Source organism: Amia ocellicauda, chromosome 2 (assembly GCF_036373705.1).
Source record: "Amia ocellicauda isolate fAmiCal2 chromosome 2, fAmiCal2.hap1, whole genome shotgun sequence".
NCBI lineage: Eukaryota > Metazoa > Chordata > Actinopteri > Amiiformes > Amiidae > Amia > Amia ocellicauda.
Window position 1 is genome coordinate 60,249,850 of NC_089851.1, and position 22,324 is coordinate 60,272,173.

Below are 22,324 nucleotides of genomic sequence, written 5' to 3' on the forward strand. Positions count from 1 at the left end.
CAGCCAACAGTATCTGAGGTTGAAAGACCTCCCTGGTGCAGAGGAGCCCAGAAGCCAAACATCGAGAGAGAACAAACGAACACTTCAGAGAATGCAAAGCGGGGCCAAGCGGGCTCGTCCGGGAGTTGAACCCGGGACCTCTCGCACCCGAAGCGAGAATCATACCCCTAGACCAACGAGCCAAGTTAACGGACGGTGTCGCAGTTTATGCTGGGCAAGCACGTAACTGCTTGGGGCAGACCGGGAGACCTACGCTCACTGACTGATAGCATGGACTGTAGCGCTGAAGTGTCTTTCCAGAACGGTAACCGTATCCCCAGTGAGACAGCACTGAGAGCATGGTTCAGCAGGCCCGCAAACAACTGAAAAGAATGCCTCTCCTTTGGTGCAGCTCAGGAGTACACGTTCAGCAAAGGTCTCCATAACAAGCCGCCAAACCACATTTCGTGCTCCTCCTCCTCCTCAACAACAACAACGAACTTGTAAAATACACATTTTCTTTAAAGAAAACAAAACACACAGATGACAGTCTGATTTCCCATCAGCTATACAGGCAACAGTATCTGAGGTCGATAGCTCTCCCTTGTGCAGAGGAGCCCAGAAGCCAGCCTTCAAGAGCAAATGAACGAACACTTCGGTGACTGCAAAGTGGGGCCAAGTGGGCTCGTCCTGGAGTTGAACCCAGGGCCTCTCACACCCTCAGCAAGAATCATACCCCTAGACCAACGAGCCAAGTTAACGGACAGTGTCGCAGTTTCTGCTGGGCAAGCGCGTAACTGATTGGGGCAGACCGGGAGACCTACGCTTACTGACTGATAGCATGGACTGTAGCGCTGACGAGTCTTTCCAGAACGGTAACCGTATCCCCAGTGAGACAGCACTGAGAGCATGGTTCAGCAGGCCTGCAAACAACTGAAAAGAATGCCTCTCCTTTGGTGCAGCTCAGGTGTACAGGTTCAACAAAGGTCTCCATAACAAGCCGGTAAACCACATTTCGTCCTCCTCCTCCTCAACAACACACTACATGTCCTCCTCCTCCTCAACAACAACAACAACGAACTTGTAAAATACACATTTTCTTTAAAGAAAACAAAACACACAGATGGCAGTCTGACTTCCCATCACCTACACAGCCAACAGTATCTGAGGTTGAAAGACCTCCCTGGTGCAGAGGAGCCCAGAAGCCAAACATCGAGAGAACAAACGAACACTTCGGTGACTGCAAAGTGGGGCCAAGTGGGCTCGTCCTGGAGTTGAACTCAGGGCCTCTCACACCCTCAGCAAGAATCATACCCCTAGACCAACGAGCCAAGTTAACAGACAGTGTCGCAGTTTATGCTGGGCAAGCACGTAACTGCTTGGGGCAGACCGGGAGACCTACGCTCACTGACTGATAGCATGGACTGTAGCGCTGAAGTGTCTTTCCAGAACGGTAACCGTATCCCCAGTGAGACAGCACTGAGAGCATGGTTCAGCAGGCCCGCAAACAACTGAAAAGAATGCCTCTCCTTTGGTGCAGCTCAGGAGTACACGTTCAGCAAAGGTCTCCATAACAAGCCGGCAAACCACATTTCGTGCTCCTCCTCCTCCTCAACAACAACAACGAACTTGTAAAATACACATTTTCTTTAAAGAAAACAAAACACACAGATGACAGTCTGATTTCCCATCAGCTATACAGGCAACAGTATCTGAGGTCGATAGCTCTCCCTTGTGCAGAGGAGCCCAGAAGCCAGCCTTCAAGAGCAAATGAACGAACACTTCGGTGACTGCAAAGTGGGGCCAAGTGGGCTCGTCCTGGAGTTGAACCCAGGGCCTCTCACACCCTCAGCAAGAATCATACCCCTAGACCAACGAGCCAAGTTAACGGACAGTGTCGCAGTTTCTGCTGGGCAAGCGCGTAACTGATTGGGGCAGACCGGGAGACCTACGCTTACTGACTGATAGCATGGACTGTAGCGCTGACGAGTCTTTCCAGAACGGTAACCGTATCCCCAGTGAGACAGCACTGAGAGCATGGTACAGCAGGCCTGCATACAACTGAAAAGAATGCCTCTCCTTTGGTGCAGCTCAGGTGTACAGGTTCAACAAAGGTCTCCATAACAAGCCGGTAAACCACATTTCGTCCTCCTCCTCCTCAACAACACACTACATGTCCTCCTCCTCCTCAACAACAACAACAACAACAACAACAACAACAACAACAACAACAACGAACTTGTAAAAACACATTTTCTTTAAAGAAAACAAAACACACAGATGGCAGTCTGACTTCCCATCACCTACACAGCCAACAGTATCTGAGGTTGAAAGACCTCCCTGGTGCAGAGGAGCCCAGAAGCCAAACATCGAGAGAGAACAAACAAACGCTTCAGAGAATGCAAAGCGGGGCCAAGCGGGCTCGTCCGGGAGTTGAACCCGGGACCTCTCGCACCCGAAGCGAGAATCATACCCCTAGACCAACGAGCCAAGTTAACGGACGGTGTCACAGTTTATGCTGGGCAAGCACGTAACTGCTTGGGGCAGACCGGGAGACCTACGCTCACTGACTGATAGCATGGACTGTAGCGCTGAAGTGTCTTTCCAGAACGGTAACCGTATCCCCAGTGAGACAGCACTGAGAGCATGGTTCAGCAGGCCCGCAAACAACTGAAAAGAATGCCTCTCCTTTGGTGCAGCTCAGGAGTACACGTTCAGCAAAGGTCTCCATAACAAGCCGGCAAACCACATTTCGTGCTCCTCCTCCTCCTCAACAACAACAACGAACTTGTAAAATACACATTTTCTTTAAAGAAAACAAAACACACAGATGACAGTCTGATTTCCCATCAGCTATACAGGCAACAGTATCTGAGGTCGATAGCTCTCCCTTGTGTAGAGGAGCCCAGAAGCCAGCCTTCAAGAGCAAATGAACGAACACTTCGGTGACTGCAAAGTGGGGCCAAGTGGGCTCGTCCTGGAGTTGAACCCAGGGCCTCTCACACCCTCAGCAAGAATCATACCCCTAGACCAACGAGCCAAGTTAACGGACAGTGTCGCAGTTTCTGCTGGGCAAGCGCGTAACTGATTGGGGCAGACCGGGAGACCTACGCTTACTGACTGATAGCATGGACTGTAGCGCTGACGAGTCTTTCCAGAACGGTAACCGTATCCCCAGTGAGACAGCACTGAGAGCATGGTTCAGCAGGCCTGCAAACAACTGAAAAGAATGCCTCTCCTTTGGTGCAGCTCAGGTGTACAGGTTCAACAAAGGTCTCCATAACAAGCCGGTAAACCACATTTCGTCCTCCTCCTCCTCAACAACACACTACATGTCCTCCTCCTCCTCAACAACAACAACAACAACAACAACAACAACAACAACGAACTTGTAAAAACACATTTTCTTTAAAGAAAACAAAACACACAGATGGCAGTCTGACTTCCCATCACCTACACAGCCAACAGTATCTGAGGTTGAAAGACCTCCCTGGTGCAGAGGAGCCCAGAAGCCAAACATCGAGAGAGAACAAACAAACGCTTCAGAGAATGCAAAGCGGGGCCAAGCGGGCTCGTCCGGGAGTTGAACCCGGGACCTCTCGCACCCGAAGCGAGAATCATACCCCTAGACCAACGAGCCAAGTTAACGGACGGTGTCACAGTTTATGCTGGGCAAGCACGTAACTGCTTGGGGCAGACCGGGAGACCTACGCTCACTGACTGATAGCATGGACTGTAGCGCTGAAGTGTCTTTCCAGAACGGTAACCGTATCCCCAGTGAGACAGCACTGAGAGCATGGTTCAGCAGGCCCGCAAACAACTGAAAAGAATGCTTCTCCTTTGGTGCAGCTCAGGAGTACACGTTCAGCAAAGGTCTCCATAACAAGCCGGCAAACCACATTTCGTGCTCCTCCTCCTCCTCAACAACAACAACGAACTTGTAAAATACACATTTTCTTTAAAGAAAACAAAACACACAGATGACAGTCTGATTTCCCATCAGCTATACAGGCAACAGTATCTGAGGTCGATAGCTCTCCCTTGTGTAGAGGAGCCCAGAAGCCAGCCTTCAAGAGCAAATGAACGAACACTTCGGTGACTGCAAAGTGGGGCCAAGTGGGCTCGTCCTGGAGTTGAACCCAGGGCCTCTCACACCCTCAGCAAGAATCATACCCCTAGACCAACGAGCCAAGTTAACGGACAGTGTCGCAGTTTCTGCTGGGCAAGCGCGTAACTGATTGGGGCAGACCGGGAGACCTACGCTTACTGACTGATAGCATGGACTGTAGCGCTGACGAGTCTTTCCAGAACGGTAACCGTATCCCCAGTGAGACAGCACTGAGAGCATGGTTCAGCAGGCCTGCAAACAACTGAAAAGAATGCCTCTCCTTTGGTGCAGCTCAGGTGTACAGGTTCAACAAAGGTCTCCATAACAAGCCGGTAAACCACATTTCGTCCTCCTCCTCCTCAACAACACACTACATGTCCTCCTCCTCCTCAACAACAACAACAACAACAACAACAACAACGAACTTGTAAAAACACATTTTCTTTAAAGAAAACAAAACACACAGATGGCAGTCTGACTTCCCATCACCTACACAGCCAACAGTATCTGAGGTTGAAAGACCTCCCTGGTGCAGAGGAGCCCAGAAGCCAAACATCGAGAGAGAACAAACGAACGCTTCAGAGAATGCAAAGCGGGGCCAAGCGGGCTCGTCCGGGAGTTGAACCCAGGACCTCTCGCACCCGAAGCGAGAATCATACCCCTAGACCAACGAGCCAAGTTAACGGACGGTGTCGCAGTTTATGCTGGGCAAGCACGTAACTGCTTGGGGCAGACCGGGAGACCTACGCTCACTGACTGATAGCATGGACTGTAGCGCTGAAGTGTCTTTCCAGAACGGTAACCGTATCCCCAGTGAGACAGCACTGAGAGCATGGTTCAGCAGGCCCGCAAACAACTGAAAAGAATGCCTCTCCTTTGGTGCAGCTCAGGAGTACACGTTCAGCAAAGGTCTCCATAACAAGCCGGCAAACCACATTTCGTGCTCCTCCTCCTCCTCAACAACAACAACGAACTTGTAAAATACACATTTTCTTTAAAGAAAACAAAACACACAGATGACAGTCTGATTTCCCATCAGCTATACAGGCAACAGTATCTGAGGTCGATAGCTCTCCCTTGTGCAGAGGAGCCCAGAAGCCAGCCTTCAAGAGCAAATGAACAAACACTTCGGTGACTGCAAAGTGGGGCCAAGTGGGCTCGTCCTGGAGTTGAACCCAGGGCCTCTCACACCCTCAGCAAGAATCATACCCCTAGACCAACGAGCCAAGTTAACGGACAGTGTCGCAGTTTCTGCTGGGCAAGCGCGTAACTGATTGGGGCAGACCGGGAGACCTACGCTTACTGACTGATAGCATGGACTGTAGCGCTGACGAGTCTTTCCAGAACGGTAACCGTATCCCCAGTGAGACAGCACTGAGAGCATGGTTCAGCAGGCCTGCAAACAACTGAAAAGAATGCCTCTCCTTTGGTGCAGCTCAGGTGTACAGGTTCAACAAAGGTCTCCATAACAAGCCGGTAAACCACATTTCGTCCTCCTCCTCCTCAACAACACACTACATGTCCTCCTCCTCCTCAACAACAACAACAACAACAACAACAACAACAACAACAACGAACTTGTAAAAACACATTTTCTTTAAAGAAAACAAAACACACAGATGGCAGTCTGACTTCCCATCACCTACACAGCCAACAGTATCTGAGGTTGAAAGACCTCCCTGGTGCAGAGGAGCCCAGAAGCCAAACATCGAGAGAGAACAAACGAACACTTCAGAGATTGCAAAGCGGGGCCAAGCGGGCTCGTCCGGGAGTTGAACCCGGGACCTCTCGCACCCGAAGCGAGAATCATACCCCTAGACCAACGAGCCAAGTTAACGGAGGGTGTCGCAGTTTATGCTGGGCAAGCACGTAACTGCTTGGGGCAGACCGGGAGACCTACGCTCACTGACTGATAGCATGGACTGTAGCGCTGAAGTGTCTTTCCAGAACGGTAACCGTATCCCCAGTGAGACAGCACTGAGAGCATGGTTCAGCAGGCCCGCAAACAACTGAAAAGAATGCCTCTCCTTTGGTGCAGCTCAGGAGTACACGTTCAGCAAAGGTCTCCATAACAAGCCGGCAAACCACATTTCGTGCTCCTCCTCCTCCTCAACAACAACAACGAACTTGTAAAATACACATTTTCTTTAAAGAAAACAAAACACACAGATGACAGTCTGATTTCCCATCAGCTATACAGGCAACAGTATCTGAGGTCGATAGCTCTCCCTTGTGCAGAGGAGCCCAGAAGCCAGCCTTCAAGAGCAAATGAACGAACACTTCGGTGACTGCAAAGTGGGGCCAAGTGGGCTCGTCCTGGAGTTGAACCCAGGGCCTCTCACACCCTCAGCAAGAATCATACCCCTAGACCAACGAGCCAAGTTAACGGACAGTGTCGCAGTTTCTGCTGGGCAAGCGCATAACTGATTGGGGCAGACCGGGAGACCTACGCTTACTGACTGATAGCATGGACTGTAGCGCTGACGAGTCTTTCCAGAACGGTAACCGTATCCCCAGTGAGACAGCACTGAGAGCATGGTTCAGCAGGCCTGCAAACAACTGAAAAGAATGCCTCTCCTTTGGTGCAGCTCAGGTGTACAGGTTCAACAAAGGTCTCCATAACAAGCCGGTAAACCACATTTCGTCCTCCTCCTCCTCAACAACACACTACATGTCCTCCTCCTCCTCAACAACAACAACAACAACAACAACAACAACGACGAACTTGTAAAAACACATTTTCTTTAAAGAAAACAAAACACACAGATGGCAGTCTGACTTCCCATCACCTACACAGCCAACAGTATCTGAGGTTGAAAGACCTCCCTGGTGCAGAGGAGCCCAGAAGCCAAACATCGAGATAGAACAAACGAACGCTTCAGAGAATGCAAAGCGGGGCCAAGCGGGCTCGTCCGGGAGTTGAAACCGGGACCTCTCGCACCCGAAGCGAGAATCATACCCCTAGACCAACGAGCCAAGTTAACGGACGGTGTCGCAGTTTATGCTGGGCAAGCACGTAACTGCTTGGGGCAGACCGGGAGACCTACGCTCACTGACTGATAGCATGGACTGTAGCGCTGAAGTGTCTTTCCAGAACGGTAACCGTATCCCCAGTGAGACAGCACTGAGAGCATGGTTCAGCAGGCCCGCAAACAACTGAAAAGAATGCCTCTCCTTTGGTGCAGCTCAGGAGTACACGTTCAGCAAAGGTCTCCATAACAAGCCGGCAAACCACATTTCGTGCTCCTCCTCCTCCTCAACAACAACAACGAACTTGTAAAATACACATTTTCTTTAAAGAAAACAAAACACACAGATGACAGTCTGATTTCCCATCAGCTATACAGGCAACAGTATCTGAGGTCGATAGCTCTCCCTTGTGCAGAGGAGCCCAGAAGCCAGCCTTCAAGAGCAAATGAACGAACACTTCGGTGACTGCAAAGTGGGGCCAAGTGGGCTCGTCCTGGAGTTGAACCCAGGGCCTCTCACACCCTCAGCAAGAATCATACCCCTAGACCAACGAGCCAAGTTAACGGACAGTGTCGCAGTTTCTGCTGGGCAAGCGCGTAACTGATTGGGGCAGACCGGGAGACCTACGCTTACTGACTGATAGCATGGACTGTAGCGCTGACGAGTCTTTCCAGAACGGTAACCGTATCCCCAGTGAGACAGCACTGAGAGCATGGTTCAGCAGGCCTGCAAACAACTGAAAAGAATGCCTCTCCTTTGGTGCAGCTCAGGTGTACAGGTTCAACAAAGGTCTCCATAACAAGCCGGTAAACCACATTTCGTCCTCCTCCTCCTCAACAACACACTACATGTCCTCCTCCTCCTCAACAACAACAACAACAACAACAACAACAACAACAACAACAACAACAACAACAACAACAACAACAACAACAACGACGAACTTGTAAAAACACATTTTCTTTAAAGAAAACAAAACACACAGATGGCAGTCTGACTTCCCATCACCTACACAGCCAACAGTATCTGAGGTTGAAAGACCTCCCTGGTGCAGAGGAGCCCAGAAGCCAAACATCGAGATAGAACAAACGAACGCTTCAGAGAATGCAAAGCGGGGCCAAGCGGGCTCGTCCGGGAGTTGAAACCGGGACCTCTCGCACCCGAAGCGAGAATCATACCCCTAGACCAACGAGCCAAGTTAACGGACGGTGTCGCAGTTTATGCTGGGCAAGCACGTAACTGCTTGGGGCAGACCGGGAGACCTACGCTCACTGACTGATAGCATGGACTGTAGCGCTGAAGTGTCTTTCCAGAACGGTAACCGTATCCCCAGTGAGACAGCACTGAGAGCATGGTTCAGCAGGCCCGCAAACAACTGAAAAGAATGCCTCTCCTTTGGTGCAGCTCAGGAGTACACGTTCAGCAAAGGTCTCCATAACAAGCCGGCAAACCACATTTCGTGCTCCTCCTCCTCCTCAACAACAACAACGAACTTGTAAAATACACATTTTCTTTAAAGAAAACAAAACACACAGATGACAGTCTGATTTCCCATCAGCTATACAGGCAACAGTATCTGAGGTCGATAGCTCTCCCTTGTGCAGAGGAGCCCAGAAGCCAGCCTTCAAGAGCAAATGAACGAACACTTCGGTGACTGCAAAGTGGGGCCAAGTGGGCTCGTCCTGGAGTTGAACCCAGGGCCTCTCACACCCTCAGCAAGAATCATACCCCTAGACCAACGAGCCAAGTTAACGGACAGTGTCGCAGTTTCTGCTGGGCAAGCGCGTAACTGATTGGGGCAGACCGGGAGACCTACGCTTACTGACTGATAGCATGGACTGTAGCGCTGACGAGTCTTTCCAGAACGGTAACCGTATCCCCAGTGAGACAGCACTGAGAGCATGGTTCAGCAGGCCTGCAAACAACTGAAAAGAATGCCTCTCCTTTGGTGCAGCTCAGGTGTACAGGTTCAACAAAGGTCTCCATAACAAGCCGGTAAACCACATTTCTTCCTCCTCCTCCTCAACAACACACTACATGTCCTCCTCCTCCTCAACAACAACAACAACAACAACAACAACAACAACAACAACAACAACAACAACAACGACGAACTTGTAAAAACACATTTTCTTTAAAGAAAACAAAACACACAGATGGCAGTCTGACTTCCCATCACCTACACAGCCAACAGTATCTGAGGTTGAAAGACCTCCCTGGTGCAGAGGAGCCCAGAAGCCAAACATCGAGATAGAACAAACGAACGCTTCAGAGAATGCAAAGCGGGGCCAAGCGGGCTCGTCCGGGAGTTGAAACCGGGACCTCTCGCACCCGAAGCGAGAATCATACCCCTAGACCAACGAGCCAAGTTAACGGACGGTGTCGCAGTTTATGCTGGGCAAGCACGTAACTGCTTGGGGCAGACCGGGAGACCTACGCTCACTGACTGATAGCATGGACTGTAGCGCTGAAGTGTCTTTCCAGAACGGTAACCGTATCCCCAGTGAGACAGCACTGAGAGCATGGTTCAGCAGGCCCGCAAACAACTGAAAAGAATGCCTCTCCTTTGGTGCAGCTCAGGAGTACACGTTCAGCAAAGGTCTCCATAACAAGCCGGCAAACCACATTTCGTGCTCCTCCTCCTCCTCAACAACAACAACGAACTTGTAAAATACACATTTTCTTTAAAGAAAACAAAACACACAGATGACAGTCTGATTTCCCATCAGCTATACAGGCAACAGTATCTGAGGTCGATAGCTCTCCCTTGTGCAGAGGAGCCCAGAAGCCAGCCTTCAAGAGCAAATGAACGAACACTTCGGTGACTGCAAAGTGGGGCCAAGTGGGCTCGTCCTGGAGTTGAACCCAGGGCCTCTCACACCCTCAGCAAGAATCATACCCCTAGACCAACGAGCCAAGTTAACGGACAGTGTCGCAGTTTCTGCTGGGCAAGCGCGTAACTGATTGGGGCAGACCGGGAGACCTACGCTTACTGACTGATAGCATGGACTGTAGCGCTGACGAGTCTTTCCAGAACGGTAACCGTATCCCCAGTGAGACAGCACTGAGAGCATGGTTCAGCAGGCCTGCAAACAACTGAAAAGAATGCCTCTCCTTTGGTGCAGCTCAGGTGTACAGGTTCAACAAAGGTCTCCATAACAAGCCGGTAAACCACATTTCGTCCTCCTCCTCCTCAACAACACACTACATGTCCTCCTCCTCCTCAACAACAACAACAACAACAACAACAACAACAACAACAACAACAACAACAACGACGAACTTGTAAAAACACATTTTCTTTAAAGAAAACAAAACACACAGATGGCAGTCTGACTTCCCATCACCTACACAGCCAACAGTATCTGAGGTTGAAAGACCTCCCTGGTGCAGAGGAGCCCAGAAGCCAAACATCGAGATAGAACAAACGAACGCTTCAGAGAATGCAAAGCGGGGCCAAGCGGGCTCATCCGGGAGTTGAAACCGGGACCTCTCGCACCCGAAGCGAGAATCATACCCCTAGACCAACGAGCCAAGTTAACGGACGGTGTCGCAGTTTATGCTGGGCAAGCACGTAACTGCTTGGGGCAGACCGGGAGACCTACGCTCACTGACTGATAGCATGGACTGTAGCGCTGAAGTGTCTTTCCAGAACGGTAACCGTATCCCCAGTGAGACAGCACTGAGAGCATGGTTCAGCAGGCCCGCAAACAACTGAAAAGAATGCCTCTCCTTTGGTGCAGCTCAGGAGTACACGTTCAGCAAAGGTCTCCATAACAAGCCGGCAAACCACATTTCGTGCTCCTCCTCCTCCTCAACAACAACAACGAACTTGTAAAATACACATTTTCTTTAAAGAAAACAAAACACACAGATGACAGTCTGATTTCCCATCAGCTATACAGGCAACAGTATCTGAGGTCGATAGCTCTCCCTTGTGCAGAGGAGCCCAGAAGCCAGCCTTCAAGAGCAAATGAACGAACACTTCGGTGACTGCAAAGTGGGGCCAAGTGGGCTCGTCCTGGAGTTGAACCCAGGGCCTCTCACACCCTCAGCAAGAATCATACCCCTAGACCAACGAGCCAAGTTAACGGACAGTGTCGCAGTTTCTGCTGGGCAAGCGCGTAACTGATTGGGGCAGACCGGGAGACCTACGCTTACTGACTGATAGCATGGACTGTAGCGCTGACGAGTCTTTCCAGAACGGTAACCGTATCCCCAGTGAGACAGCACTGAGAGCATGGTTCAGCAGGCCTGCAAACAACTGAAAAGAATGCCTCTCCTTTGGTGCAGCTCAGGTGTACAGGTTCAACAAAGGTCTCCATAACAAGCCGGTAAACCACATTTCTTCCTCCTCCTCCTCAACAACACACTACATGTCCTCCTCCTCCTCAACAACAACAACAACAACAACAACAACAACAACAACAACAACAACAACGACGAACTTGTAAAAACACATTTTCTTTAAAGAAAACAAAACACACAGATGGCAGTCTGACTTCCCATCACCTACACAGCCAACAGTATCTGAGGTTGAAAGACCTCCCTGGTGCAGAGGAGCCCAGAAGCCAAACATCGAGATAGAACAAACGAACGCTTCAGAGAATGCAAAGCGGGGCCAAGCGGGCTCGTCCGGGAGTTGAAACCGGGACCTCTCGCACCCGAAGCGAGAATCATACCCCTAGACCAACGAGCCAAGTTAACGGACGGTGTCGCAGTTTATGCTGGGCAAGCACGTAACTGCTTGGGGCAGACCGGGAGACCTACGCTCACTGACTGATAGCATGGACTGTAGCGCTGAAGTGTCTTTCCAGAACGGTAACCGTATCCCCAGTGAGACAGCACTGAGAGCATGGTTCAGCAGGCCCGCAAACAACTGAAAAGAATGCCTCTCCTTTGGTGCAGCTCAGGAGTACACGTTCAGCAAAGGTCTCCATAACAAGCCGGCAAACCACATTTCGTGCTCCTCCTCCTCCTCAACAACAACAACGAACTTGTAAAATACACATTTTCTTTAAAGAAAACAAAACACACAGATGACAGTCTGATTTCCCATCAGCTATACAGGCAACAGTATCTGAGGTCGATAGCTCTCCCTTGTGCAGAGGAGCCCAGAAGCCAGCCTTCAAGAGCAAATGAACGAACACTTCGGTGACTGCAAAGTGGGGCCAAGTGGGCTCGTCCTGGAGTTGAACCCAGGGCCTCTCACACCCTCAGCAAGAATCATACCCCTAGACCAACGAGCCAAGTTAACGGACAGTGTCGCAGTTTCTGCTGGGCAAGCGCGTAACTGATTGGGGCAGACCGGGAGACCTACGCTTACTGACTGATAGCATGGACTGTAGCGCTGACGAGTCTTTCCAGAACGGTAACCGTATCCCCAGTGAGACAGCACTGAGAGCATGGTTCAGCAGGCCTGCAAACAACTGAAAAGAATGCCTCTCCTTTGGTGCAGCTCAGGTGTACAGGTTCAACAAAGGTCTCCATAACAAGCCGGTAAACCACATTTCGTCCTCCTCCTCCTCAACAACACACTACATGTCCTCCTCCTCCTCAACAACAACAACAACAACAACAACAACAACAACAACAACAACAACAACAACGACGAACTTGTAAAAACACATTTTCTTTAAAGAAAACAAAACACACAGATGGCAGTCTGACTTCCCATCACCTACACAGCCAACAGTATCTGAGGTTGAAAGACCTCCCTGGTGCAGAGGAGCCCAGAAGCCAAACATCGAGATAGAACAAACGAACGCTTCAGAGAATGCAAAGCGGGGCCAAGCGGGCTCATCCGGGAGTTGAAACCGGGACCTCTCGCACCCGAAGCGAGAATCATACCCCTAGACCAACGAGCCAAGTTAACGGACGGTGTCGCAGTTTATGCTGGGCAAGCACGTAACTGCTTGGGGCAGACCGGGAGACCTACGCTCACTGACTGATAGCATGGACTGTAGCGCTGAAGTGTCTTTCCAGAACGGTAACCGTATCCCCAGTGAGACAGCACTGAGAGCATGGTTCAGCAGGCCCGCAAACAACTGAAAAGAATGCCTCTCCTTTGGTGCAGCTCAGGAGTACACGTTCAGCAAAGGTCTCCATAACAAGCCGGCAAACCACATTTCGTGCTCCTCCTCCTCCTCAACAACAACAACGAACTTGTAAAATACACATTTTCTTTAAAGAAAACAAAACACACAGATGACAGTCTGATTTCCCATCAGCTATACAGGCAACAGTATCTGAGGTCGATAGCTCTCCCTTGTGCAGAGGAGCCCAGAAGCCAGCCTTCAAGAGCAAATGAACGAACACTTCGGTGACTGCAAAGTGGGGCCAAGTGGGCTCGTCCTGGAGTTGAACCCAGGGCCTCTCACACCCTCAGCAAGAATCATACCCCTAGACCAACGAGCCAAGTTAACGGACAGTGTCGCAGTTTCTGCTGGGCAAGCGCGTAACTGATTGGGGCAGACCGGGAGACCTACGCTTACTGACTGATAGCATGGACTGTAGCGCTGACGAGTCTTTCCAGAACGGTAACCGTATCCCCAGTGAGACAGCACTGAGAGCATGGTTCAGCAGGCCTGCAAACAACTGAAAAGAATGCCTCTCCTTTGGTGCAGCTCAGGTGTACAGGTTCAACAAAGGTCTCCATAACAAGCCGGTAAACCACATTTCTTCCTCCTCCTCCTCAACAACACACTACATGTCCTCCTCCTCCTCAACAACAACAACAACAACAACAACAACAACAACAACAACAACAACAACAACAACAACAACAACAACAACAACAACAACAACGACGAACTTGTAAAAACACATTTTCTTTAAAGAAAACAAAACACACAGATGGCAGTCTGACTTCCCATCACCTACACAGCCAACAGTATCTGAGGTTGAAAGACCTCCCTGGTGCAGAGGAGCCCAGAAGCCAAACATCGAGATAGAACAAACGAACGCTTCAGAGAATGCAAAGCGGGGCCAAGCGGGCTCGTCCGGGAGTTGAAACCGGGACCTCTCGCACCCGAAGCGAGAATCATACCCCTAGACCAACGAGCCAAGTTAACGGACGGTGTCGCAGTTTATGCTGGGCAAGCACGTAACTGCTTGGGGCAGACCGGGAGACCTACGCTCACTGACTGATAGCATGGACTGTAGCGCTGAAGTGTCTTTCCAGAACGGTAACCGTATCCCCAGTGAGACAGCACTGAGAGCATGGTTCAGCAGGCCCGCAAACAACTGAAAAGAATGCCTCTCCTTTGGTGCAGCTCAGGAGTACACGTTCAGCAAAGGTCTCCATAACAAGCCGGCAAACCACATTTCGTGCTCCTCCTCCTCCTCAACAACAACAACGAACTTGTAAAATACACATTTTCTTTAAAGAAAACAAAACACACAGATGACAGTCTGATTTCCCATCAGCTATACAGGCAACAGTATCTGAGGTCGATAGCTCTCCCTTGTGCAGAGGAGCCCAGAAGCCAGCCTTCAAGAGCAAATGAACGAACACTTCGGTGACTGCAAAGTGGGGCCAAGTGGGCTCGTCCTGGAGTTGAACCCAGGGCCTCTCACACCCTCAGCAAGAATCATACCCCTAGACCAACGAGCCAAGTTAACGGACAGTGTCGCAGTTTCTGCTGGGCAAGCGCGTAACTGATTGGGGCAGACCGGGAGACCTACGCTTACTGACTGATAGCATGGACTGTAGCGCTGACGAGTCTTTCCAGAACGGTAACCGTATCCCCAGTGAGACAGCACTGAGAGCATGGTTCAGCAGGCCTGCAAACAACTGAAAAGAATGCCTCTCCTTTGGTGCAGCTCAGGTGTACAGGTTCAACAAAGGTCTCCATAACAAGCCGGTAAACCACATTTCGTCCTCCTCCTCCTCAACAACACACTACATGTCCTCCTCCTCCTCAACAACAACAACAACAACAACAACAACAACAACAACAACAACAACAACGACGAACTTGTAAAAACACATTTTCTTTAAAGAAAACAAAACACACAGATGGCAGTCTGACTTCCCATCACCTACACAGCCAACAGTATCTGAGGTTGAAAGACCTCCCTGGTGCAGAGGAGCCCAGAAGCCAAACATCGAGATAGAACAAACGAACGCTTCAGAGAATGCAAAGCGGGGCCAAGCGGGCTCATCCGGGAGTTGAAACCGGGACCTCTCGCACCCGAAGCGAGAATCATACCCCTAGACCAACGAGCCAAGTTAACGGACGGTGTCGCAGTTTATGCTGGGCAAGCACGTAACTGCTTGGGGCAGACCGGGAGACCTACGCTCACTGACTGATAGCATGGACTGTAGCGCTGAAGTGTCTTTCCAGAACGGTAACCGTATCCCCAGTGAGACAGCACTGAGAGCATGGTTCAGCAGGCCCGCAAACAACTGAAAAGAATGCCTCTCCTTTGGTGCAGCTCAGGAGTACACGTTCAGCAAAGGTCTCCATAACAAGCCGGCAAACCACATTTCGTGCTCCTCCTCCTCCTCAACAACAACAACGAACTTGTAAAATACACATTTTCTTTAAAGAAAACAAAACACACAGATGACAGTCTGATTTCCCATCAGCTATACAGGCAACAGTATCTGAGGTCGATAGCTCTCCCTTGTGCAGAGGAGCCCAGAAGCCAGCCTTCAAGAGCAAATGAACGAACACTTCGGTGACTGCAAAGTGGGGCCAAGTGGGCTCGTCCTGGAGTTGAACCCAGGGCCTCTCACACCCTCAGCAAGAATCATACCCCTAGACCAACGAGCCAAGTTAACGGACAGTGTCGCAGTTTCTGCTGGGCAAGCGCGTAACTGATTGGGGCAGACCGGGAGACCTACGCTTACTGACTGATAGCATGGACTGTAGCGCTGACGAGTCTTTCCAGAACGGTAACCGTATCCCCAGTGAGACAGCACTGAGAGCATGGTTCAGCAGGCCTGCAAACAACTGAAAAGAATGCCTCTCCTTTGGTGCAGCTCAGGTGTACAGGTTCAACAAAGGTCTCCATAACAAGCCGGTAAACCACATTTCGTCCTCCTCCTCCTCAACAACACACTACATGTCCTCCTCCTCCTCAACAACAACAACAACAACAACAACAACAACAACAACAACAACAACAACGACGAACTTGTAAAAACACATTTTCTTTAAAGAAAACAAAACACACAGATGGCAGTCTGACTTCCCATCACCTACACAGCCAACAGTATCTGAGGTTGAAAGACCTCCCTGGTGCAGAGGAGCCCAGAAGCCAAACATCGAGATAGAACAAACGAACGCTTCAGAGAATGCAAAGCGGGGCCAAGCGGGCTCATCCGGGAGTTGAAACCGGGACCTCTCGCACCCGAAGCGAGAATCATACCCCTAGACCAACGAGCCAAGTTAACGGACGGTGTCGCAGTTTATGCTGGGCAAGCACGTAACTGCTTGGGGCAGACCGGGAGACCTACGCTCACTGACTGATAGCATGGACTGTAGCGCTGAAGTGTCTTTCCAGAACGGTAACCGTATCCCCAGTGAGACAGCACTGAGAGCATGGTTCAGCAGGCCCGCAAACAACTGAAAAGAATGCCTCTCCTTTGGTGCAGCTCAGGAGTACACGTTCAGCAAAGGTCTCCATAACAAGCCGGCAAACCACATTTCGTGCTCCTCCTCCTCCTCAACAACAACAACGAACTTGTAAAATACACATTTTCTTTAAAGAAAACAAAACACACAGATGACAGTCTGATTTCCCATCAGCTATACAGGCAACAGTATCTGAGGTCGATAGCTCTCCCTTGTGCAGAGGAGCCCAGAAGCCAGCCTTCAAGAGCAAATGAACGAACACTTCGGTGACTGCAAAGTGGGGCCAAGTGGGCTCGTCCTGGAGTTGAACCCAGGGCCTCTCACACCCTCAGCAAGAATCATACCCCTAGACCAACGAGCCAAGTTAACGGACAGTGTCGCAGTTTCTGCTGGGCAAGCGCGTAACTGATTGGGGCAGACCGGGAGACCTACGCTTACTGACTGATAGCATGGACTGTAGCGCTGACGAGTCTTTCCAGAACGGTAACCGTATCCCCAGTGAGACAGCACTGAGAGCATGGTTCAGCAGGCCTGCAAACAACTGAAAAGAATGCCTCTCCTTTGGTGCAGCTCAGGTGTACAGGTTCAACAAAGGTCTCCATAACAAGCCGGTAAACCACATTTCGTCCTCCTCCTCCTCAACAACACACTACATGTCCTCCTCCTCCTCAACAACAACAACAACAACAACAACAACAACAACGACGAACTTGTAAAAACACATTTTCTTTAAAGAAAACAAAACACACAGATGGCAGTCTGACTTCCCATCACCTACACAGCCAACAGTATCTGAGGTTGAAAGACCTCCCTGGTGCAGAGGAGCCCAGAAGCCAAACATCGAGATAGAACAAACGAACGCTTCAGAGAATGCAAAGCGGGGCCAAGCGGGCTCGTCCGGGAGTTGAACCCGGGACCTCTCGCACCCGAAGCGAGAATCATACCCCTAGACCAACGAGCCAAGTTAACGGACGGTGTCGCAGTTTATGCTGGGCAAGCACGTAACTGCTTGGGGCAGACCGGGAGACCTACGCTCACTGACTGATAGCATGGACTGTAGCGCTGAAGTGTCTTTCCAGAACGGTAACCGTATCCCCAGTGAGACAGCACTGAGAGCATGGTTCAGCAGGCCCGCAAACAACTGAAAAGAATGCCTCTCCTTTGGTGCAGCTCAGGAGTACACGTTCAGCAAAGGTCTCCATAACAAGCCGGCAAACCACATTTCGTGCTCCTCCTCCTCCTCAACAACAACAACGAACTTGTAAAATACACATTTTCTTTAAAGAAAACAAAACACACAGATGACAGTCTGATTTCCCATCAGCTATACAGGCAACAGTATCTAGGGTCGATAGCTCTCCCTTGTGCAGAGGAGCCCAGAAGCCAGCCTTCAAGAGCAAATGAACGAACACTTCGGTGACTGCAAAGTGGGGCCAAGTGGGCTCGTCCTGGAGTTGAACCCAGGGCCTCTCACACCCTCAGCAAGAATCATACCCCTAGACCAACGAGCCAAGTTAACGGACAGTGTCGCAGTTTCTGCTGGGCAAGCGCGTAACTGATTGGGGCAGACCGGGAGACCTACGCTTACTGACTGATAGCATGGACTGTAGCGCTGACGAGTCTTTCCAGAACGGTAACCGTATCCCCAGTGAGACAGCACTGAGAGCATGGTTCAGCAAGCCTGCAAACAACTGAAAAGAATGCCTCTCCTTTGGTGCAGCTCAGGTGTACAGGTTCAACAAAGGTCTCCATAACAAGCCGGTAAACCACATTTCGTCCTCCTCCTCCTCAACAACACACTACATGTCCTCCTCCTCCTCAACAACAACAACAACAACAACAACGACGAACTTGTAAAAACACATTTTCTTTAAAGAAAACAAAACACACAGATGGCAGTCTGACTTCCCATCACCTACACAGCCAACAGTATCTGAGGTTGAAAGACCTCCCTTGTGCAGAGGAGCCCAGAAGCCAAACATCGAGATAGAACAAACGAACGCTTCAGAGAATGCAAAGCGGGGCCAAACGGGCTCGTCCGGGAGTTGAACCCGGGACCTCTCGCACCCGAAGCGAGAATCATACCCCTAGACCAACGAGCCAAGTTAACGGACGGTGTCGCAGTTTATGCTGGGCAAGCACGTAACTGCTTGGGGCAGACCGGGAGACCTACGCTCACTGACTGATAGCATGGACTGTAGCGCTGAAGTGTCTTTCCAGAACGGTAACCGTATCCCCAGTGAGACAGCACTGAGAGCATGGTTCAGCAGGCCCGCAAACAACTGAAAAGAATGCCTCTCCTTTGGTGCAGCTCAGGAGTACACGTTCAGCAAAGGTCTCCATAACAAGCCGGCAAACCACATTTCGTGCTCCTCCTCCTCCTCAACAACAACAACGAACTTGTAAAATACACATTTTCTTTAAAGAAAACAAAACACACAGATGACAGTCTGATTTCCCATCAGCTATACAGGCAACAGTATCTAGGGTCGATAGCTCTCCCTTGTGCAGAGGAGCCCAGAAGCCAGCCTTCAAGAGCAAATGAACGAACACTTCGGTGACTGCAAAGTGGGGCCAAGTGGGCTCGTCCTGGAGTTGAACCCAGGGCCTCTCACACCCTCAGCAAGAATCATACCCCTAGACCAACGAGCCAAGTTAACGGACAGTGTCGCAGTTTCTGCTGGGCAAGCGCGTAACTGATTGGGGCAGACCGGGAGACCTACGCTTACTGACTGATAGCATGGACTGTAGCGCTGACGAGTCTTTCCAGAACGGTAACCGTATCCCCAGTGAGACAGCACTGAGAGCATGGTTCAGCAAGCCTGCAAACAACTGAAAAGAATGCCTCTCCTTTGGTGCAGCTCAGGTGTACAGGTTCAACAAAGGTCTCCATAACAAGCCGGTAAACCACATTTCGTCCTCCTCCTCCTCAACAACACACTACATGTCCTCCACCTCCTCAACAACAACAACAACAACAACAACAACAACAACGACGAACTTGTAAAAACACATTTTCTTTAAAGAAAACAAAACACACAGATGGCAGTCTGACTTCCCATCACCTACACAGCCAACAGTATCTGAGGTTGAAAGACCTCCCTGGTGCAGAGGAGCCCAGAAGCCAAACATCGAGATAGAACAAACGAACGCTTCAGAGAATGCAAAGCGGGGCCAAGCGGGCTCGTCCGGGAGTTGAACCCGGGACCTCTCGCACCCGAAGCGAGAATCATACCCCTAGACCAACGAGCCAAGTTAACGGACGGTGTCGCAGTTTATGCTGGGCAAGCACGTAACTGCTTGGGGCAGACCGGGAGACCTACGCTCACTGACTGATAGCATGGACTGTAGCGCTGAAGTGTCTTTCCAGAACGGTAACCGTATCCCCAGTGAGACAGCACTGAGAGCATGGTTCAGCAGGCCCGCAAACAACTGAAAAGAATGCCTCTCCTTTGGTGCAGCTCAGGAGTACACGTTCAGCAAAGGTCTCCATAACAAGCCGGCAAACCACATTTCGTGCTCCTCCTCCTCCTCAACAACAACAACGAACTTGTAAAATACACATTTTCTTTAAAGAAAACAAAACACACAGATGACAGTCTGATTTCCCATCAGCTATACAGGCAACAGTATCTAAGGTCGATAGCTCTCCCTTGTGCAGAGGAGCCCAGAAGCCAGCCTTCAAGAGCAAATGAACGAACACTTCGGTGACTGCAAAGTGGGGCCAAGTGGGCTCGTCCTGGAGTTGAACCCAGGGCCTCTCACACCCTCAGCAAGAATCAGACCTACGCTTACTGACTGATAGCATGGACTGTAGCGCTGACGAGTCTTTCCAGAACGGTAACCGTATCCCCAGTGAGACAGCACTGAGAGCATGGTTCAGCAGGCCTGCAAACAACTGAAAAGAATGCCTCTCCTTTGGTGCAGCTCAGGTGTACAGGTTCAACAAAGGTCTCCATAACAAGCCGGTAAACCACATTTCGTCCTCCTCCTCCTCAACAACACACTACATGTCCTCCTCCTCCTCAACAACAACAACAACAACAACAACAACGAACTTGTAAAAACACATTTTCTTTAAAGAAAACAAAACACACAGATGGCAGTCTGACTTCCCATCACCTACACAGCCAACAGTATCTGAGGTTGAAAGACCTCCCTGGTGCAGAGGAGCCCAGAAGCCAAACATCGAGAGAACAAACGAACGCTTCAGAGAATGCAAAGCGGGGCCAAGCGGGCTCGTCCGGGAGTTGAACCCGGGACCTCTCGCACCCGAAGCGAGAATCATACCCCTAGACCAACGAGCCAAGTTAACGGACGGTGTCGCAGTTTATGCTGGGCAAGCACGTAACTGCTTGGGGCAGACCGGGAGACCTACGCTCACTGACTGATAGCATGGACTGTAGCGCTGAAGTGTCTTTCCAGAACGGTAACCGTATCCCCAGTGAGACAGCACTGAGAGCATGGTTCAGCAGGCCCGCAAACAACTGAAAAGAATGCCTCTCCTTTGGTGCAGCTCAGGAGTACACGTTCAGCAAAGGTCTCCATAACAAGCCGGCAAACCACATTTCGTCCTCCTCCTCCTCAACAAAACACTACATGTCCTCCTCCTCCTCAACAACAACAACAACGAACTTGTAAAAACACATTTTCTTTAAAGAAAACAAAACACACAGATGGCAGTCTGACTTCCCATCACCTACACAGCCAACAGTATCTGAGGTTGAAAGACCTCCCTGGTGCAGAGGAGCCCAGAAGCCAAACATCGAGAGAGAACAAACGAACGCTTCAGAGAATGCAAAGCAGGGCCAAGCGTGCTCGTCCGGGAGTTGAACCCGGGACCTCTCGCACCCTAAGCAAGAATCATACCCCTAGACCAACGAGCCAAGTTAACGGACGGTGTTGCAGTTTCTGCTGGGCAAGCACGTAACTGCTTGAGGCAGACCCTCACCTGATCACCACACGTGGTTACACTTTAAGAAGGGGTGAGTTTAAGGTCATCGGTAACATCACAAAGGTTGGCAGCATTTTACATGAATATGTAAAGTAAAAAACACACACTACATGTAAATAAGCCATACTACTTGTTTAGTGTATGTAAGCTCGTTCTGTAATCATACATCATCCATACTAGTATTTAATAATTTAATTAACTATACACAAACTACTTGATCAATTCACTCTTGTTACCGTGTAATTACAGTGCAAGTAAATTGTAATAATTGTAGCGTTGTATATTGGGCCATATTTTACATGTAACAATATATTTCATATTTGTCCAATTAATGTACATTTGTTTTTGTTTTTTTTAGCTGGTACCAAAACATTGGTCTCTGGAATTAAAAGGTCGGAAATTGGAAGAACTATTAATGACAAATGAATGACCGCTGATACAAGTAAATAGTGTTTCCTCAAATCTAAAGTGAGACCTTTTTGAATGAATCTGTAATACATGCCCTATACACTCACCTAAAGGATTATTAAGAACACCTGTTCAATTTCTCATTAATGCAATTATCTAACCAACCAATCACATGGCAGTTGCTTCAATGCATTTAGGGGTGTGGTCCTGGTCAAGACAATCTCCTGAACTCCAAACTGAATGTCTGAATGGGAAAGAAAGGTGATTTAAGCCATTTTGAGCGTGGCATTGTTGTTGGTGCCAGACGGGCCGGTCTGAGTA

The 22,324-nt window shown here is 50.0% G+C and overlaps 18 non-coding genes across 18 annotated transcripts; all 18 read right to left on the reverse strand.

Annotated features, from left to right (window-relative positions):
* Positions 1 to 110: 110 nt before the first annotated feature.
* On the reverse strand, positions 111 to 182 carry trnap-cgg (transfer RNA proline (anticodon CGG)). The gene has a single exon. It is a non-coding gene; the product is annotated as a tRNA-Pro (tRNA).
* Positions 183 to 2,397: 2,215 nt separating this feature from the next.
* On the reverse strand, positions 2,398 to 2,469 carry trnap-cgg (transfer RNA proline (anticodon CGG)). Its single transcript has one exon. It is a non-coding gene; the product is annotated as a tRNA-Pro (tRNA).
* A 1,078-nt stretch (positions 2,470 to 3,547) lies between these two features.
* Positions 3,548 to 3,619, reverse strand: trnap-cgg (transfer RNA proline (anticodon CGG)). The gene has a single exon. It is a non-coding gene; the product is annotated as a tRNA-Pro (tRNA).
* Positions 3,620 to 4,691: 1,072 nt separating this feature from the next.
* On the reverse strand, positions 4,692 to 4,763 carry trnap-cgg (transfer RNA proline (anticodon CGG)). The gene has a single exon. It is a non-coding gene; the product is annotated as a tRNA-Pro (tRNA).
* A 1,081-nt stretch (positions 4,764 to 5,844) lies between these two features.
* Positions 5,845 to 5,916, reverse strand: trnap-cgg (transfer RNA proline (anticodon CGG)). The gene has a single exon. It is a non-coding gene; the product is annotated as a tRNA-Pro (tRNA).
* A 1,075-nt stretch (positions 5,917 to 6,991) lies between these two features.
* On the reverse strand, positions 6,992 to 7,063 carry trnap-cgg (transfer RNA proline (anticodon CGG)). The gene has a single exon. It is a non-coding gene; the product is annotated as a tRNA-Pro (tRNA).
* Positions 7,064 to 8,180: 1,117 nt separating this feature from the next.
* On the reverse strand, positions 8,181 to 8,252 carry trnap-cgg (transfer RNA proline (anticodon CGG)). Its single transcript has one exon. It is a non-coding gene; the product is annotated as a tRNA-Pro (tRNA).
* Positions 8,253 to 9,351: 1,099 nt separating this feature from the next.
* On the reverse strand, positions 9,352 to 9,423 carry trnap-cgg (transfer RNA proline (anticodon CGG)). The gene has a single exon. It is a non-coding gene; the product is annotated as a tRNA-Pro (tRNA).
* Positions 9,424 to 10,519: 1,096 nt separating this feature from the next.
* trnap-cgg (transfer RNA proline (anticodon CGG)) lies at positions 10,520 to 10,591 on the reverse strand. The gene has a single exon. It is a non-coding gene; the product is annotated as a tRNA-Pro (tRNA).
* A 1,093-nt stretch (positions 10,592 to 11,684) lies between these two features.
* Positions 11,685 to 11,756, reverse strand: trnap-cgg (transfer RNA proline (anticodon CGG)). The gene has a single exon. It is a non-coding gene; the product is annotated as a tRNA-Pro (tRNA).
* Positions 11,757 to 12,852: 1,096 nt separating this feature from the next.
* Positions 12,853 to 12,924, reverse strand: trnap-cgg (transfer RNA proline (anticodon CGG)). Its single transcript has one exon. It is a non-coding gene; the product is annotated as a tRNA-Pro (tRNA).
* Positions 12,925 to 14,050: 1,126 nt separating this feature from the next.
* Positions 14,051 to 14,122, reverse strand: trnap-cgg (transfer RNA proline (anticodon CGG)). Its single transcript has one exon. It is a non-coding gene; the product is annotated as a tRNA-Pro (tRNA).
* A 1,093-nt stretch (positions 14,123 to 15,215) lies between these two features.
* On the reverse strand, positions 15,216 to 15,287 carry trnap-cgg (transfer RNA proline (anticodon CGG)). The gene has a single exon. It is a non-coding gene; the product is annotated as a tRNA-Pro (tRNA).
* Positions 15,288 to 16,380: 1,093 nt separating this feature from the next.
* Positions 16,381 to 16,452, reverse strand: trnap-cgg (transfer RNA proline (anticodon CGG)). Its single transcript has one exon. It is a non-coding gene; the product is annotated as a tRNA-Pro (tRNA).
* A 1,078-nt stretch (positions 16,453 to 17,530) lies between these two features.
* trnap-cgg (transfer RNA proline (anticodon CGG)) lies at positions 17,531 to 17,602 on the reverse strand. The gene has a single exon. It is a non-coding gene; the product is annotated as a tRNA-Pro (tRNA).
* Positions 17,603 to 18,671: 1,069 nt separating this feature from the next.
* Positions 18,672 to 18,743, reverse strand: trnap-cgg (transfer RNA proline (anticodon CGG)). Its single transcript has one exon. It is a non-coding gene; the product is annotated as a tRNA-Pro (tRNA).
* A 1,078-nt stretch (positions 18,744 to 19,821) lies between these two features.
* Positions 19,822 to 19,893, reverse strand: trnap-cgg (transfer RNA proline (anticodon CGG)). Its single transcript has one exon. It is a non-coding gene; the product is annotated as a tRNA-Pro (tRNA).
* Positions 19,894 to 20,876: 983 nt separating this feature from the next.
* On the reverse strand, positions 20,877 to 20,948 carry trnap-cgg (transfer RNA proline (anticodon CGG)). Its single transcript has one exon. It is a non-coding gene; the product is annotated as a tRNA-Pro (tRNA).
* Positions 20,949 to 22,324: the final 1,376 nt, after the last annotated feature.